This window comes from Diabrotica undecimpunctata, chromosome 1 (genome assembly GCF_040954645.1).
Source record: "Diabrotica undecimpunctata isolate CICGRU chromosome 1, icDiaUnde3, whole genome shotgun sequence".
NCBI lineage: Eukaryota > Metazoa > Arthropoda > Insecta > Coleoptera > Chrysomelidae > Diabrotica > Diabrotica undecimpunctata.
The window spans coordinates 40,682,974-40,700,612 of record NC_092803.1 but is presented as its reverse complement, the minus strand read 5'-3'; the positions used below and the strand labels follow the sequence as shown (position 1 = coordinate 40,700,612).

Genomic DNA, 17,639 nt, shown 5'->3' with positions numbered 1-17,639 from the left:
AATCTTTTTGCAGATCATACGCATAACATTTACTCCAACATCTACAGTTTTTTTTTTTAAACTTCTGCGGTGATCTGGTCTGCGCTAGGAAATTTTCTATTTTTTAACTTTTTGATTGCTTTTTCTACCTCTGACTTTAGAATGTTTGGTTCTCTCTCTGCAGTGAACTCGTCGTAATTTGCATTCTGGGGATCATCTGCATATAGACTTTGACAATATTTTCTCCATACCTCCGCAATCCCTTTATCGTCATTTGTAATATGTTGGTTTTGATCCATTATTGTTTGTGTGATTGGTTTAAATTCCCTGGATAGATATCGGACTTTGTTATATAGCTCATGGGATTCATAAGGGTTTGCATGTCTCTCTAGTTCTTCGCATTCTTCATTTATTTTATATGTTTATTTTTATCATTCCTACATGCTCTTTTAATTTCTTTATTTAACCCTGCTAATAAGGTTTGGCAGCATTATATAAAGTCATTTAAAAGATAATTTATTACGTTTTTTATTAATTGTGTAGCACAATTAACACCCAGTAGAATTGTATCAGATTTGATATCAAAAAATATATTTATGTTCAAAATAATTTTAATGTAGTCTTTACTATTGTCGAAAATTAATAACACAGCGAAATATTTAATTTTGATATATAGGGTGGGTCGAAACTCGGAATGAATATTTTATGAGTTTTCTTAAATAGGACACCCTATATTTTAGTATTGCAATGAAATGTTATATTATGATACTTTTTTATTTATTAAGCATTTCCTATATATAACTGTTTGTGAGTTATTCGTGATTTGTTGTGCCAAACATTAATTTATCGAATTACATTTTATTTACGAATTTATCGAACCAAACAACCGGCTGCAGTGGGGCAACACCTCATGGAATCCATAATTCCTATACGAGGAAATCTCTTATTTTTTGTTTTGATGTTTTGTTTGATAATACCAGCGCAACAGACACCATGTTTTGACCAAAAAGACCGAAAAAAGTCCAAGTACAAACAGCTTCAGAGTTGATACTTCTGAGATCGCAAATTTCCTATTAAGGAGAGCTCCGAGATACTTAACTTCTTCCGATAAGAATAGTGCTACTCCACTCATTGTGAGGTATTAAATTGTTAATTTTTTCCTGTTAGTAGATAAAACAAGTGTCATTTTATTAGGATTTACTAAACGACCTTCTTTCGAACAACATTTGTAGTCTAGGTTTAAGGCCAAAAACCTGCCATAGCATAATATTGGGATCATGATACCGTATATATTATTTTGCTACATTAGACAAACCATTATAATTGTGAATCATGATTACATTATATCATTGTTTGTGTTCTATTTGCGCAATATATTATTTAAGTAAACTTTGGCGTTATTTGTTTCTTAATGGATCTAGTAAATCATCCGTTCGGGTATAAAATTCAATACACAAAAATAGCAACAAACTAATTGCAAACCTCTTAAAAAATTGAATTGATAGTTGTTAGAGTAAAATAATTTGATTATTCAGTAATGGATAATTTAATGGCGTAATTATGAACGCCTTAGTGAGTAATGAATTGTTGTGTAGGATCATTTCAAAAAAGCTTTTTGTGTAATTGATATTCTATGTTTCATGTGTACTTTTTGTTTATTTTTACCTACAGTTTCAATAAGGAGACAAAGGTATGTCAATTATGTTACAATTACATAGATAAGGCAATAAATCATAGAATAGTAAGATTATAAAATAAATTGAGTGCAATTTATATACCGCGAAAATTTTTCAAAATATGGTACGAATTAATTTATTTTATATAAGAAACCGATTTGAATGAAGCAAAGTTGTCCTGATAGGCAGGCGGTGAACCTCCAAAAAGATGACTATGACCTATGACTTAGAGAGTTTTAACATAGAAAAGAATGTTGCTCGATGATTACCTCTTTGTAAAGCAATATTCGGATAATTATTGAACCAATCTAAAATCGCCAATATAGATTTATGTAATCATATGGAAGCAGATACTCCTTTGTGCTCGTATTGCTTGTTTAGCCTTTCCATCTTTCCTTAATATATTTGTGCCTTCCTTAATATGCTACGTGTTCATATACTCTTTAATTTCTTGGGTCTTGTTCCTAAAAGAGTTTAGAAATGCGATTTCCAGACTGCTTTTATTTCTCTAGGATCGCTGGTTATCTGCCGTTCTTGATTTCTGCTTAGATTTTTTCGGGGTTTTATCTTTCTCTTAAATTGCGTAGATACTTAATACGTTTCTCTTATATCTTTGTTTTAAAAATTTTCTTTCATTTTCTGTATTGCTCTCCTTTCTGGAAGATTGACCTTTTTTCTTTGATTCTTAAAATCTCCAAAATTCGAAGAATATGGTTTTGTACTGACAAAATTACTGAATTGCTGAATTAACGACGATATATTTCAGTACCTACATTCTCTGACAAAAACAACTTAGTTAATGCATCATTGATTAAGTTCTGTCTTTACACGGTATAAATAGACATAATACAACATTAAGTTTATTTTAATTGAAAATAATTTGTTAACAGAAGGGGTTATACCTATAAATTGTTTAGTTGTTTCCTAGCTCCAGCATATCACCCTTGGAAAAAATCGAAAGCAGATACCTAGATACAGTGTAAACTCACTTAAGAAACATTTAGCTATTGAAAAAATACATCTATGGATAAATCGCCTCCTTGAAATCGGCATTAAAACAAAATATTTTAAGGTCTATGTGGCAAATCAATAAGTTTATTGACGTTTCAATTTCCACTTCGGAAATCGTTCTCAAAATACAAACATTAAATTAAATTACTAAATCAATAAGTGGAGTGAGGCTATTTTACCAGAAATTTCTTTATATGAAGTAACTAAGTATGGATGGATTCCACAAGACTATAAGTTATATCCAAATTTTTTCGAAGGAAATTCGGCTATGGAGTATTAACAAAACTATTTTTGTACATTTGTCTTTTGTACAAGTAATATTTGCCATGCATTGATTCCGAATTAGACTGCTGTGATGTAACCACTCCATTTGTCTCTATCTTAAGCTGCTCGGGGAGCTTCGTAGAATGAGTTTCCAGCTGAATTCTTAATTTTATCGGACCATCTAATTGGTGATCGTCCTCTTGATTTTCTCCCCAGAATGTTTCCAGAAACAATTATTCTCTCCAAACTATCGTCACCTCTGCGAACCACGTGACCGAAAAATTGCAAAATACATTGCAAACATATTGTAGACAGCCTTTTTTTAATCTCGAGTTGGTTTTGAATGGAAACGTTTGTCCTACGAGCTGTCCAAGGTACCACATCTCAAAGGCATCAATTTTTTGGCGCTGGCGTCCGCGAGGAGTCCAAGTCTCTGCCACGTATAGATATATTGGTAATACAAGGGCATTCACCAGTCTTATCTTCATATTTTGAGAGATAGATCTGTCTTTCCAAACTTTAGTTAGGCAATTCATCGCATTTTTTGCCATACCAATACGTCTCCGAACTTCTGCTTTACAGTTACCATCGTTAGTTATTCTAGACCCGAGATAGACAAAACTGTCCACTATCTTGTATCCCTGTAACCTGTTAGTCAGTTGAATAGTGTGTAATCTGTCGACCACCATTATTTTTGTCTTAGCTTTATTGATTTTCAGACTAACTTTATTGCTTTAGTATTTAACTCTTCGCAGGAGATTAAACATTTCTTGCTCATTTGCTGTTATAAGTGTACTGTCATCAGCAAATCTTAAATTGGAAATTTTTCTACCAGCCACTTTTACTCCAACGGCCCATCCATCTAAAGCCATCCTCATGACATGTTCACCATAAATGTTGAATAAGTCAGATGACAACACGCATCCTTGTCTAACATCTCTCTCGGTCTTGAATTTGTTTAAGAACTTCTGATCATCTGATCTAGTTGTACTGTTGCTATATTGGACTGGTACAGATTTTTAATAAGTGTCACCAGGTGTAATGGTGTGCCCATTTCTATTAAAATGGATCACATAATTATCCAGCTTACACAATTAAATGCCTTTTGGTAGTCAACGAAGCATATAATCATAGGTACTTGAAATTTCCTAGACTTATCAATGAGTTATCTCAGGTTAAGGATTTGTCCCGTATACCTTTACCCTTTACATCCCCGCTTGTTCCTGAGGTATTTGGTAATGTAGATAGGTTGAGGATGAAGATAGAGACCAATGAAGAAAAATTGTTAAGAATATTGAAAAAATCACGATCCTCAGTAATGGAGAAACGACAAGAGAGAGATGTATCTACATGCTCTGAATCATGTTGCAATAAAAGTCACTTTCAAGAAGAAAATTTAAACGATTCCCAATCAACTAACAATTTTTCAGAGAATGAATTAATGTAATATAATTTCTTTTAATTATTTTGTTCTAATGTTAATATATTATGGTAATAATAAAGCAAAACTATTATCTATAATAAATCACGTAAACTATTTTAAAAATTATTTTAACAGCGGTATTTGCGAAAGATAATAATTAACAATTAAATTACATTACTAACACTCTTATCAAATAAGTAAATTATTAACGAAAAATTGTCAAACTATCGTAATTCTAAACAAATTTATTTGACTATCGAAGGATTATAAGTTTCTCACCAAAAAGAAATCATTTTCCTTGCCCGTATTATACGTACATAATATGATTAAACGAGGTTGCGCGCTACTCGCGCACCTAGTTAAAATTATAACTTTTTAATGATTTAGTTTCGAAATCTGAAACTTTCCAGAAAACTTTTAGATAATATTTTTTATTTTAATCAATTTTTCAATCTAAAATTGGTTAAAAGGGGGATTTAAAATTTTCGATTTTTTTGAAAAAATCGCCATTTTATATAAAGTAAAAATTAAGATTTTATATATACTTTATTGTTTACGAAAATGTCCATAGTATATAATGTTAAAATTAGAAATCGAAATATTTAAACCGAGCCGAGATTTATTACCAATCCAAATTTAACCGGTAGCCAGAGAGTTATGAGTTTATCAAAAACTAAAGCACTTCTAAGTTCACCGCTCTCCTATGAGTTACACATTTTAAAACTTAACAGTTCTTAATATTGTAGTCGCTTCGGCGATACATATACTAAAATTGGAACGATACAGAGAATATTAGCATGGCCCCTGCGCAAGGATGACACGTAAAATCGTGAAGCGTTCCACATTTTTAAAAGCAGCTATCTTCCCAACTCTCCAAACTCGTTTAGGCCAATCTCCCTAACATGTACGCTTTGCAAATTATTGGAAAAAATAATCAACAAGCGATTAGTGTGGTATCTAGAGAAAAACAATATCCTGAACTCTGCTCAATCAGGTTTTAGACCAAATCAAAGCACCACTGATAATTTAGTGATCCTGCAAACAGATATAGGAAATGCTATGGCCTCCAAGTAAGATGTAATCGCACTAATGTTTGATATAGAATGTGCTTTCGATACAACGTGTAAGTCGGTTATCCTTAAAAAAACTGGTAGAAAATAATCTTATGGGCAACATATTATGCTTTATAAACAACTTTTTAAACAATAGAAATTTCAGAATCACAGTTAACGGAGTATTATCCGACAACTATGTCACTGAAAATGGTGTACCCCAAGGTTCTACTTTAAGTTCTACCCTCTTTTTACTAGCTATCAATGATATTTACTCTCATATAAAATATCCAGTTAAATTTGCCCTACACGCAGACGACCTTAGTGTATCATCATCAATCAGCCAGTCCCGTCCACTGCTGGACATAGGCCTCCCTCAGTTCTTTCCAGTGTTCTCTACACTGGGCCGCTTGTAGCCAGTTTCCCGCTACTCTTTTTATGTCGTCGGTCCATCTAGTCGGTGGTCGTCCTCGGCTTCTTTTATAATTTCTGGGCCTCCATTCCATAATTCGTCTTGTCCATCGTCCATCTTGTGTTCTGACTAAGTGTCCTGCCCAGTTCCACTTAAGTCTCGTGGTTCTTTCGATGATTTCTTGAACTCCTGATCTTTGCCTGATTTGTCGGTTTGTTATGTGGTCTCGGAGGCTCACATTCAGCATTGCACGTCCCATGGCTCGTTGTGTGACTCTTAGTTTATTCGCAGATTTCTGCGTGAGTGTTAAAGTCTCTGCTCTATAAGTTTGTACAGGCAAAACACATTGGTTATAAACTTTTCGCTTGAGACACATGGGAATTGAACTTTTTAGAATATGGCTTAGTTTGCCAAATGCTGCCCATGTCAGGCCTATTCGCCTTTGTATTTCATTTGTTTGATTGTCTCTGTTTATTTTGATCTCGTGTCCCAGATATTTGTAAGTGTCTGTTTGTTGTATGGTATTATTGTCGATAGTTATATTTCCACTCATTACGAGATTTGTCATAAGTTTAGTTTTCTCAAAGTTTATCTTTAATCCTGCTCTTTCAGACAGACTTTTAAGCGAATGTAGCATAGAAACTGTATCCTGTAAGTTATCTGCGATTAATACATCATCTGCAAACCTCAAATGATTTAATCTTTCTCCATCTATATTGATGCCCATATCTTGCCATTGGGTGTTCTTAAATATTGACTCTAGAGCTGCCGTGAACAATTTTGGTGAAATATTGTCTCCTTGTCTTACTCCTCGACCTAAGCTGAATTTTTCTGTGTCTTCGTGTAGTCGTATACTTGATGTAGCGTTCTCGTAGATGTTTTTGATTAGTGACGTGTACCTGTAATCTATTCGGCTTTGATTTAGGGCTTCCAGTACGGTTTCAAACTCTACAGTATCAAAAGCCTTCTCGTAATCGACAAATGCAAGAACCAGTGGTATGTTGTACTCGATGCGAAGATCTTTATAGTGTGCAAATGGTCATTTGTGCCATATCCTCTCCTAAAGCCTGCCTGTTCTTTGGGCTGATAGAAATCAAGTTTAGGTGTTAGTCTCTTTGTTAAGATTTTCATAAAGAGTTTATACATATGTGTCAAGAGGCTGATGGGTCTATAATTTTCTAATTTAGTAATATCACCTATTTTGTGTAACAAGACTATCACTGCATTGTTCCAGTCTTTAGGAATCGTACCCGCATGTAAGCATTTATTAAACAGTTCGCTTACTGATTTTAATAGAATTTCTCCTCCTGCTTTTATTGCCTCAATAACGAGTCCATCGTCACCAGGCGATCGATGGTTCTTCATTTCCTTTAAAGCTGATGTTACTTCTGACACAGTAATGGGTAAAAGTATTTCCGATCCCTGATTTATGAGAGTCTTTACTCGTGTCGGTAAATTTTCTTGTGGTCTTTGGCTGGTATAGAGGTCTTTATATATATTATATAAAGACCTTTTAGAGACCAAGACTATTTATATATATAAAGACCTTAGTGTATACTGCCAAGGAAAATCCACAGCCGCAACCTCATCTTTATTACAAAATTCCCTTACTAAATGGTTCGAGAAAACTGGCTTCAGGTTCTCTTTCAATAAATTGAAAATATTTAAATTAACTAGGAGATATAACAGCGCAGAAATACAAAAGATAATACTAAATGGAGTAAATTTAGAGTTAATTGATCATTACAAGTTTTTAGGACTAACTGTCGATAACAAACTCACCTGGCGTCGTCATATCGATAAAATAAAAGGTTTAAGCAGAATGAATTTGGTAAAGACATTGTGCCACCATCAATGGGGTGCCGATGAACGTGTACTACTTAAAATATAGCAAGGTATTATAATCCGATCCAAATTAGACTATGGTGGTATAGTGTACGTGTCCGCATCCAACAATTTATTACAATTTAAACTATGTTCACAACACTGCTCTCTTAATTTGCTTTAAAGCATTTCGATCCAGTCCGGCTGAAAGTCTCTATTGTGAATCTCATGAACTCCCCCTTTACTTTCGGAGGCAGCAACTACTCCTATCTTATGCTAGCAGAATTTCATCGAATCCGACTAATCCTGTATTTAATCTTCTGACTTCGCCAAGACCTGGAATCGTAAACTCACCCAGATGTATATTTTCAATCCCACAGATCCTACAACTCTTGTGCGAAGATACAAAATTATTTCAAACACTTGCATCTATAAAATAGGAATCCCCGCCATGTTCTAGACCACCTCCTTTTATAAACACTTCCCTTTGTAAATTTAATAAGCAACAATAAATAATATCATATTTCGACAAGCTTTCAAGGATCTTGTGAATACATCTCACTACGATAAGGTGCTTTATACCGATACATTCCGAAACGCAGATGGAGTTGGCTGTTCTGTCACTACAGTTGATACATTATTAGGACAATACCGAATATCCAACGAATGTAGCGTGTTTTCAGGAGAACTCATTAGCTTTTCAAACGCTCTTGAGTTCCCTTTTGACAATCATCAAAGTGTAGCGTTAGTTATCTGCAATTCATTAATTAAAAAATATTTACAATCAACATCACATAGTGCAAAAAATACTAGAATCGATCCATCTCCACACTGCTCGAGGGACTTCAATAACAATGATATGGGTGCCTTCTCATATCGACATCCAAAGGAAATGAGATGGCTGACAGCGCTGCAAAATAAAGTGCAAAAGAAGCATCTACATCCAACTTACCCGTCTACAACATACAGCTCCAAGAAGATATAAAATCAAAATTCAAAAGAAATTTTTAAGACAAGTGGCAGGAACTTTGGATCACCAAAGACACAAAGCTCAGAGAAATACAACCTAATGTTAACAGCTATTTATCCCTAGCATCTCTGAACAGAAAAGAGAAGATAGCAATACGAAGATTAAGGATAGGACACATACGTTTGATCTTATTTCCTCTAAAGATCAACAGTTATGCTCCCACTGCAACGAGATTCCTATTACCGTCAAGCACGTCCTCACAGAATGCCAACACTAACAGGTCATTCTTATTTCCAACAATATAAACGACAGTATAAACGACACCAAATATGCCTATTAGGAGATTTCAATGCTCTGGTAGGCAAAAAATTACAAGACAATGTGGTAGGAAGATATGGTGAAGACAAAATAAACAACAACGGAGAGCGACTCATCGATCTTTGTGAAACATTACAGCTTAAAATAATGAATGGATTTTATCAGCACAAAGATATACATAAATTTACCTGGGAACAACCAAAGAAAAAGATAAAATCTATAATCGACTATCTCATCCAACCAGAAAACAAAAGGCTCCAAACAAATGACGTAAGGGTGTATCGTGGTGCCGAATGCGGATCTGACCACTATATGGTGATCGCAAAAATAACCATACACTACAGGAAAATAAACAAGAACAAAATTGAACAGGAGAAGGTAGTAGCTTCCACAAAGATAAGATATAATATTGATAGCCTCAAACACGAATCAGTACAATTCCTCTACAAACTTAGACTAGCCTCAAAACTAACTCACTTAACTCGAAGAGAAACAGCCGAAAAAGAATATCAAGATATAAAAAATTGCATTCATCAGGCGGCCAAAGAGGCATTGGGGTACGAAGAAGCTGACAAAAGAAAAAATCCTGAGTGGTGGAACGAAGAAGTAGGAAAATTAATTAAAGACAAAAAAAAAGCTTATCAAACATGGCTATCCACGAAAGACTCAGAAGACCGCAGAATTTACAGCAGACTCAACAGGGAAGCAAAGAAGGAAGTCACTAAAAGAAAAAACGAAATGTGGGAAGAGAAATGCAAAGAGATGGACCGATGCTTAGGAGGAACCAAAGTGACACAAGCTTGGAAATTCATAAAAAGTATTAGAAAAGAAAGAAAAGATGAGGGAAATATAAACCTGATTCAAAATAAAAAGTGGGAAAAATATTACGAAACGCTATTAACAGAAAGTAGGCACGAATTTATGGAAAGACCTGACCATATCTCAATGACAGAAAACTCAGAGGTGCATAAGATAAACAAAGAAGAACTGAAAAAAGAATTGAAACAAATGAAAAATAAAAAAACACCCGGGCCTGGAGACATTCCCATCGAGTTGGTGAAACATGGACCGGATGCTCTTTTGGAAAGCTTAGTGAATATTTTTAATAAATGCTTAATTGAAGGCCAAACGATTCCAGACGATTGGAATTTGGCCCACATTAGCCCCATTTATAAAAAGGGAGACAGAAAAGAATGCGGAAATTATAGAGGCATTAGCGTAACTAGCTCGCTGGGAAGGTTATATGGTCGTATATTGAAAAGAAGAATAGAAGAGGAGTATAAAGAAATTGAAGAACAAAGCGGCTTCAGAGCAGGAAGATCGTGCGTGGACAACACATTTACCCTTCAACAAGTAATTGAAAAACGAACAGCTCGAAACCTCCCTACGCATCTGGTATTTATAGATCTGGAGAAGGCTTATGATACAGTTCCTTTAAAACTCTTATTTAGTGTCTTGACGAAAACGGACCTTAGTAAAACATATCTAAAAGCAATACTGAACATCTATAAATGTCCTCAAAGCACTGTAAAAACAGGAAATACTTTCTCAAGGGTATTTACAGTAACGAAAGGCTTGAGACAAGGATGTTGTCTTTCCCCCACCCTATTCAAAATATATATCCAAGAAGCACTGCACCAGTGGAGACAAAAATGTGCGGGAATGGGGTTGAAGCTTAACAACCATTATCTGACAACGCTGTTCTTTGCAGATGATCAAGTACTAATTGCAAGCTGTGAAGAAGATGCAGATTATATGCTTAGAAAGCTCAAAGATGAATACGAAAAATGGGGGATGAGTATGAATATGTCTAAAACAGAATATATGCGAATAGGCAGTGAAGACGAAGACCCGGATTTGGAAATTAGACAAATGAAAAGGTGCTACGAATACAAATATTTGGGAAGTATTATCTGCAGTAAAGGAACAACGGAACGAGATATAGACTATAAAGTGCAACAAGGCAGGAAGAGTGTTCAAATTCTGAATTCGATACTTTGGTCCAACAAAGCTACTATGAAAACTAAAATGACTATCTACAAAGTAATTGTAGAGCCAATTCTTACATATGGAGCAGAATGTTGGCAAATGACAGCAAAAGGAAAGAAAAAAGTTGACACGGTTGAAATGGACTACCTAAGAAGAGCTTGCCGTATATCAAGAGTAGAACGTATACCTAATTCTGAAATTAGAAGAAAAACAGATAGAGTACATACAACTTCTGAAAGAATAGAAACTAGACAGTTAATATGGTATGGACACGTACAGAGGATGGACGACAACAGATGGCCAAAAAGAGCTATGGAATACAATCCAAGTAATAGAAGGAAACGAGGAAGACCAGCCTAGTCTTGGATACAAGGTGTTATGGAAACCATGAAAGACAGAGCCATTAATGAAGACACCTGGAGAGATAGAAAAAGATGGCGATCGAAATGCGGGAAGCGGCAGAAGCTGTAGGATCCCCGCTTATATATATATATATATATATATATATATATATATATATATATATATATATATATATATATATATATATATATATATATATATATATATATAAACGACAGTTTAAAAGGACTTCTGAACTGTTCAAGCCGACTCAAGAGTCTAATGGACTACACAATTGTTTCTGAAAATATAATTTACATAATACTGTTATTCTTTAATATCGTTAATACTGTATCATAACTCTGTAGGTACTATTGTAAACCTTTGCTCCCGTGTTAATGACCAAAGATGTAGAGACACGTTAATTCGAAATAAAAAAAGTTGTTAATATTGAAATACCTCCAAATAAATAATTTTTTATTACCAAAATATACTGTTAGAGAAACGTGACAAATTAATTAAATATTTCTTAAGTGTCAGTTAGATCTGAACGTCACACTTCAATTAATTTTAGACACCGTTTTCACACACCAGTAACCCAGTAATTTTATGCAGATCTGGTGTGGTTAATAATTTTTATATTATAACACACAGCGTATATCCTTGAGGTGTAAGAAGTGTATATTCTTTGAAAGGAAAGGATAACAAGTTTCGGATAAAAGGTAAATGCCCTCGATACAAATATTTTGGTCGACTCTAGCGGAAATACTTTTCTTAAATTATATATGTAGTATATTATAGTTTGTGTTATTTTTAATCGTTGTTCTAAGAACAGAAACAACAAACATATTGTGGTATTTCCAATAAAGATAACACTATACGAAGAAGTTTCACCCCACATTAGTCTAACAACCCAAATCATCATAATCTTATGCTGAACTTAATAACTTCTTCATGGTTACTAATAAACAAAGTTCGTGATCAACCTTTGGTATATTCTAAACAGTTCCATCAGAGTTTTTTAGGTCAGCCAATGCTTTTTCCTCCTATTGTTGTTTTGTCTCGAAATATTCTTGTTATTCTGTTTTGCGTCATATAATCAATATGTTTATTCCATTCTGTTTTACATATTTAACTGGATTTATTGTGTACCTACTACTTTCTATAGTTTTCACTTTTTTCCTATCAAAAATAATTTGGCCGGTTATTCTTCTTAGTAGGTAATATGTGCTGTTGTTAATATTAGATTTGTTTTATGTATTTGCGTCAGTCGTAGAACAAAGACAGTTTGTATTATATCACCGTCAACATAAATATATTCCAGCATCAATGTAAAAAGTTTTTGTGAAATACTTGTTACGTCATTTTTGGTGCTAGCTTGTTTTTTGTATAGCTCGCTGTTGAAATCTCTCCTATTTGGATTATTTTTCTTCATCTGATATTACGGTATATAATACCTGATATACTACCCTAAACCAACTAAAATTTTATAAGAACTAATGAATCAGAGGCAGAGGATAAGTTTAGCAGATGAACAACAGGGCTTTCTTAGTGGAAGATCGTGTACAGGTGCAATATTTGTTATAAAGCAAATTACTGAGAAATCACTAGAATTTATTCGACCAGCATTTCTGTGTCTGATTGACTTAAAAAGAAAGCATTTGACAGAGTAAGACTCAAAGGTGTAGTGTAATCCATCTTCTGTATAATAGAGAAGTTCCCCTAACTATTATAAAAACTATCGAAAACATCTACCAAAACAACAAAATGAAAGTCAAAATAGATGGACAACTTACAGAACCTATAGAAATAGTCAGCGAAATAAGACAGGGGACTCATTGAGCCCTATGCTCTTCAATTTAGTCATGGATGAAGTCATTAAAAGCGTTAAAAAGGGAAGAGGATAAAGAATGGAAAACAAAGAAATAAAAATATTCTGTTAGGCAGACGAAGCAATATTGATGACCCAAGATGAAGACAGTCTGCAAAGACTAGTCCACAGATTTAACATAAGAGTAAAATAATTTATTATGACTATCTCAGAAAACTAAAATAATAGTAATCAGCAAAGAACCAACCGTATAAAAAGTAGAAATTGATGGCATCAGTATTGAACAAGTAATGAAAATAAAATACCTTAGAATAACACTGTCCAGCTATGGAGACCTAGACAAAGAAGTGAGAGAAGTACAAAAACCAAATAGATTGGCAGGATGCCTTAATAACACTTTATGGTGAAACAGACACATTAAAACTGAGATACCATCAATAATTTATAAAGCCAGTGTAAGACCAATAATGCCATATGCCTCAGAAACAAGACCCGACACAGCCATAACACAAAGGCTACTGGAAGCGGTAGAGATGGGAGTACTGAGAAGAATTACAGGAAATACACTGAAAGATCGAAAGAAAACTGAAGACATTAGACGAAAATGTAACGTACAGTGTACAAATAATAGGACACTACATAGAAAAAAAATTGGAATAACCACATAAGTAGAATGGGGGAGACCCGTGTCGTCAAAATAGCAAGAGATAAGTCACCAATCGGCAGAAGAAGTATCGGATGACCGCGCAAAATATGGGGTGATAACCTTCCATAGAGATATCAATTCGTCAATGAACAAGCATAAGTTCTTATAAAGAGGAAGAAGAAGAAGAAGAAGATATTACTGTACCTTCTGCGTCACGAAGCTTATGAACATATTTTTCGTCTATAATTACTAAACTATCACTAATAAGCCTACCCTGTTCCGGAACTTACTCAAGCTCTTCCACGCGTATACCCTCCCCAACAGTAAACCTACAGCTAAAAAGATAAAAACAACTGGGTTGTTCAAAGAAAATACTTTTTTGCTGGGCCAATTCAGAATGTCATCTTAACCAGCTTTTTAAACGGTACCTTTGCTAAAAATCTAATTGGCTCCAGTATCCAGTTTACAGTAGAACGATGGAGAAGTGGAAGAAATTTTTTCCGTTGCACCATTTTTATCACAACAATATAAGTAAATAAAGATGATACGGCAGATGAAAGCAGAAGGACTAACGAGGAAAACGATGTTATTTTTGCCAACATAATATTATTAAATTAACCTTACCAAATCAGTTCATATGAATTTGTTGAATATTTATTGACAAAAGCGTTTTGGGATTGTAAATAGTAAATTTGTTTTTTTTTCTGGATCACTAATAATAATAATGGAATTTAATCCTGGGCACATTATTATACAAATAATCATTATAAGTTTTAGTAATTCACTACTTTATTTATTTCTATTATTTCTAGATATTCTAAGAACGTAATACATAATAAGTATTTGAGTTTTATAAATTAAAGTGTTCCTTTTATTAGTGTTTAGTATTTGTATCACAAGATTCGATTTATCGTTGACTGTTATTTAAAATCAAAGATAAAAATAACTAAAACTGCTTGCAATGTTGTTATCCTCGTGTCCTAAATCAATTTCTCATTAGAACTGGTATACTAGCTGTCTTATAAAAATTAATATTATAAAAAACCGCGTGTCTCGTTTTATGTTCTCTTATTTTAATTTTTAAACACCACAAGGTGAATGCATGGGATGTTTGTTCAACTATTTCCAATTGTGATTTGTGAATTTTTTCTTTTGCATATAGTTGCTTTAAACAATTGATTGGACGTAGTCATATCAGTCTCTTAAATTGCACAGTTCGTTATTCTATCCTGTGTTTTTATTTTAAAGTTTTATTATATTTTGAAAGATTATTTGTTATTATATTTAATACATAATATTTAACACAACATATATGTAGTTAACACATTATAACCTTTAAAATACATTGCACATCATCAATGACATTTTTATATCGTCACAGTACAACCAACTGTTATTAGTTACCACTACTATTTATATTGTATCCTAGTGATCTCCTTAAAGTACATATACAATACACATTGCTTTTTCCAGCTGCTCCGAAGAGGTCTACTGGTCTACAATTATACCATTCTCGAGGGTTTCTTAGACAGGAAATCCTCCTTCGGACAAGGCTCCTTTTACCTTTGATCTGTCCTTGCATATGTCTTAGCATTTCGTATTTTTTACCCTAGTATGATGACCCAGATATTGCAGTTTTCTCACTTTAATTATTTTAATGATTTCGCATTCTTTTTATCATCGTCTCAGCTTACATTAGACATTAGTACCTGTCTGAATCCACTATATTTTGAGGATTTCTCTACAGTAGATAAATGTAACATTTTACCACTCTCGTCCTCAATTTTATATTAAGATCACGATTAGTAAGGATCCTTTGCATCTTCACAAGTTGCTTTTTGTTCTTATTTATCCAAGTTCCTATATATTTCTAGCTGTTAACCCTTTATATCTGTATTTTTACTATGACTAGCATGTCTTTCGCTTTGTAATAATTATGAACTTAGTTTTCTTTAGGTTCAAATCTAATTAGGTTTTTTTTGTTCAAATCTATGTTTTTTAACTTTTTGCGTTTATTGCTATACCTCTTCCTCCAACAATACGTTTTTCCCGTATAGTCCAGTCGTCAGAGAGTTGATCCCTAAAAATCATACGAATAAGCTGAATTTTGCAGAGAATATTAATTTTGGGACTCCCAAAAAAAAGCAAAAAGTTTACCACTTTTCCCCCTGGGCTTCTTCATAAAACCCCATTCGCAGGGGGGTAAAAACACAAAAAAATCGGTTTACCAAGAATTTGTACACCGTAGACAAAATGTTTCAAATAAAAAATGTAGCTGAGATAATTTTAAACAAGAAGCATTTTTTGTGTAGAATGAGCCGTGCATGAGAGCATTTTTTGTGTAGAATGAACCGTTCGCCTAGAAACAACGCTTGAAGCGACCGTCGATTTTGCATGTCTGTTACTTGCGCGAAATCAATGTTCAATAAACTTTGTATCAGCTCGACGGTAAAAATTCGATATCTTTGGATCCAAATGTCCTATTGACAAAAATCAAGATATGTTTTAAAGGCAAAGAGTGCAGCTTTCGTACGCAGTTTTTGTATTTTGTCGAGAATAAACCCAGTTTTTATAAAGGTGTTAAATAAATTAACGTAGCGCAATTTTTGCCATTTTCTACGATTCTCTTAATATCAATAAAATTGATCACTTCATTGACCAGTTTTAGTAAAATTTCCATTTTTAGAGATCAATCTTTAAAACTTATAACATGAAATTTCAATTTAAAGTAGTGATAACAAATATGAGCCATTTGAAATATGAATAAAAAACGCAGAATTTAATGTTTTATATTACAAATGATTTCACGTCACGGGAAATGCATTTAAGAAGACGATTTTAGGTGTAATTTATTACAGAAGTTTTGTTCTTTTGAAAAACATACTAGTGTAATTGAAAAAAAAAAGTTTTAAATATTTTAGATCGTTTGTGTGAAAGTTTAAATGCAACGTTTTTTAAGCATATTTCAAATGCCTCACATTTGTTGCCAAAACTCAAAATTAAAATTTCATGCTATAGGTTTTAAAGGTTAGGCTCTAGTAATCGAAACTTCATAGTGATCAGTCAATGAAAGGGATAGATTGTATTGATCTCGTGAGAATCATAAAAAATGGCAAAAATCGCGCCACGTTTATTTATTTAACACCTGTATAATATCTGAGTTTATTTGCGGAAAAATATAAAAACTGTATACGAAAGTTTAACTCTTTACCTTTAGAACGCATCTTCTCTGACGATAGGTCATCTGAATAAAAAAATATCGAATTTTTACCGTCGAGCTGATACAAATTTTATTGACAATTGATTTCGCGCGCGTAACTGGCATGCAAAATCAATGGTCGCTTCAGGCGAAATGTAAAATTTAATATTGTTTAATTATTAAACAGTATCAGTGCTTTTTTGGAATTCTGTTTGTTCTCCATGTTGAAAAGTATTCTGTTCTTTGTAAATTTTACATACAAAACTGATTTACATATTTTTATAAAGTAATTTTTTGTAGAGTCAATGTCACCGTCTTCTACAAAATTAATAACATATTTTTTTAAGTATCATTTATATTATGAGTACGGAAGCATTTAGAGATGCGAAGTATTATTTCGTGTAATTCCAAAATTTAAGATAATTATATGTTCAGCATTGAAGATATATAGTAATAAGATGACTGCTAAGTTTTGATGTCCCATGATATGATATCTTTTAAATCATTAAAGCAATTTTTTTTTACTTTGATAAATTGCATTGTCCAGTACAATCACGATATATCTTGAGATGTTTGGGGTAGTAACTTACATTTAATCCATTCTTTCTTTGGGGAATCCAGGAACTCCGGTTTAGTTTTCAAAGTAACAAAAGTATTTTGTAAATAATGACTACCCAGTAAAATCAGGTTTTCTCTTTTTACT

General features: G+C 33.3%; 1 protein-coding gene and 1 non-coding gene across 2 annotated transcripts in view; both read left to right on the top strand.

Annotated features, from left to right (window-relative positions):
- The window catches only part of LOC140448368 (lysosome membrane protein 2-like), an 85,161-nt gene that overhangs the window by 30,833 nt on the left and 36,689 nt on the right, over positions 1 to 17,639 (top strand). The window lies entirely within an intron of this gene.
- Positions 5,099 to 5,202, top strand: LOC140432947 (U6 spliceosomal RNA). Its single transcript, XR_011949853.1, has one exon. It is a non-coding gene; the product is annotated as a U6 spliceosomal RNA (small nuclear RNA).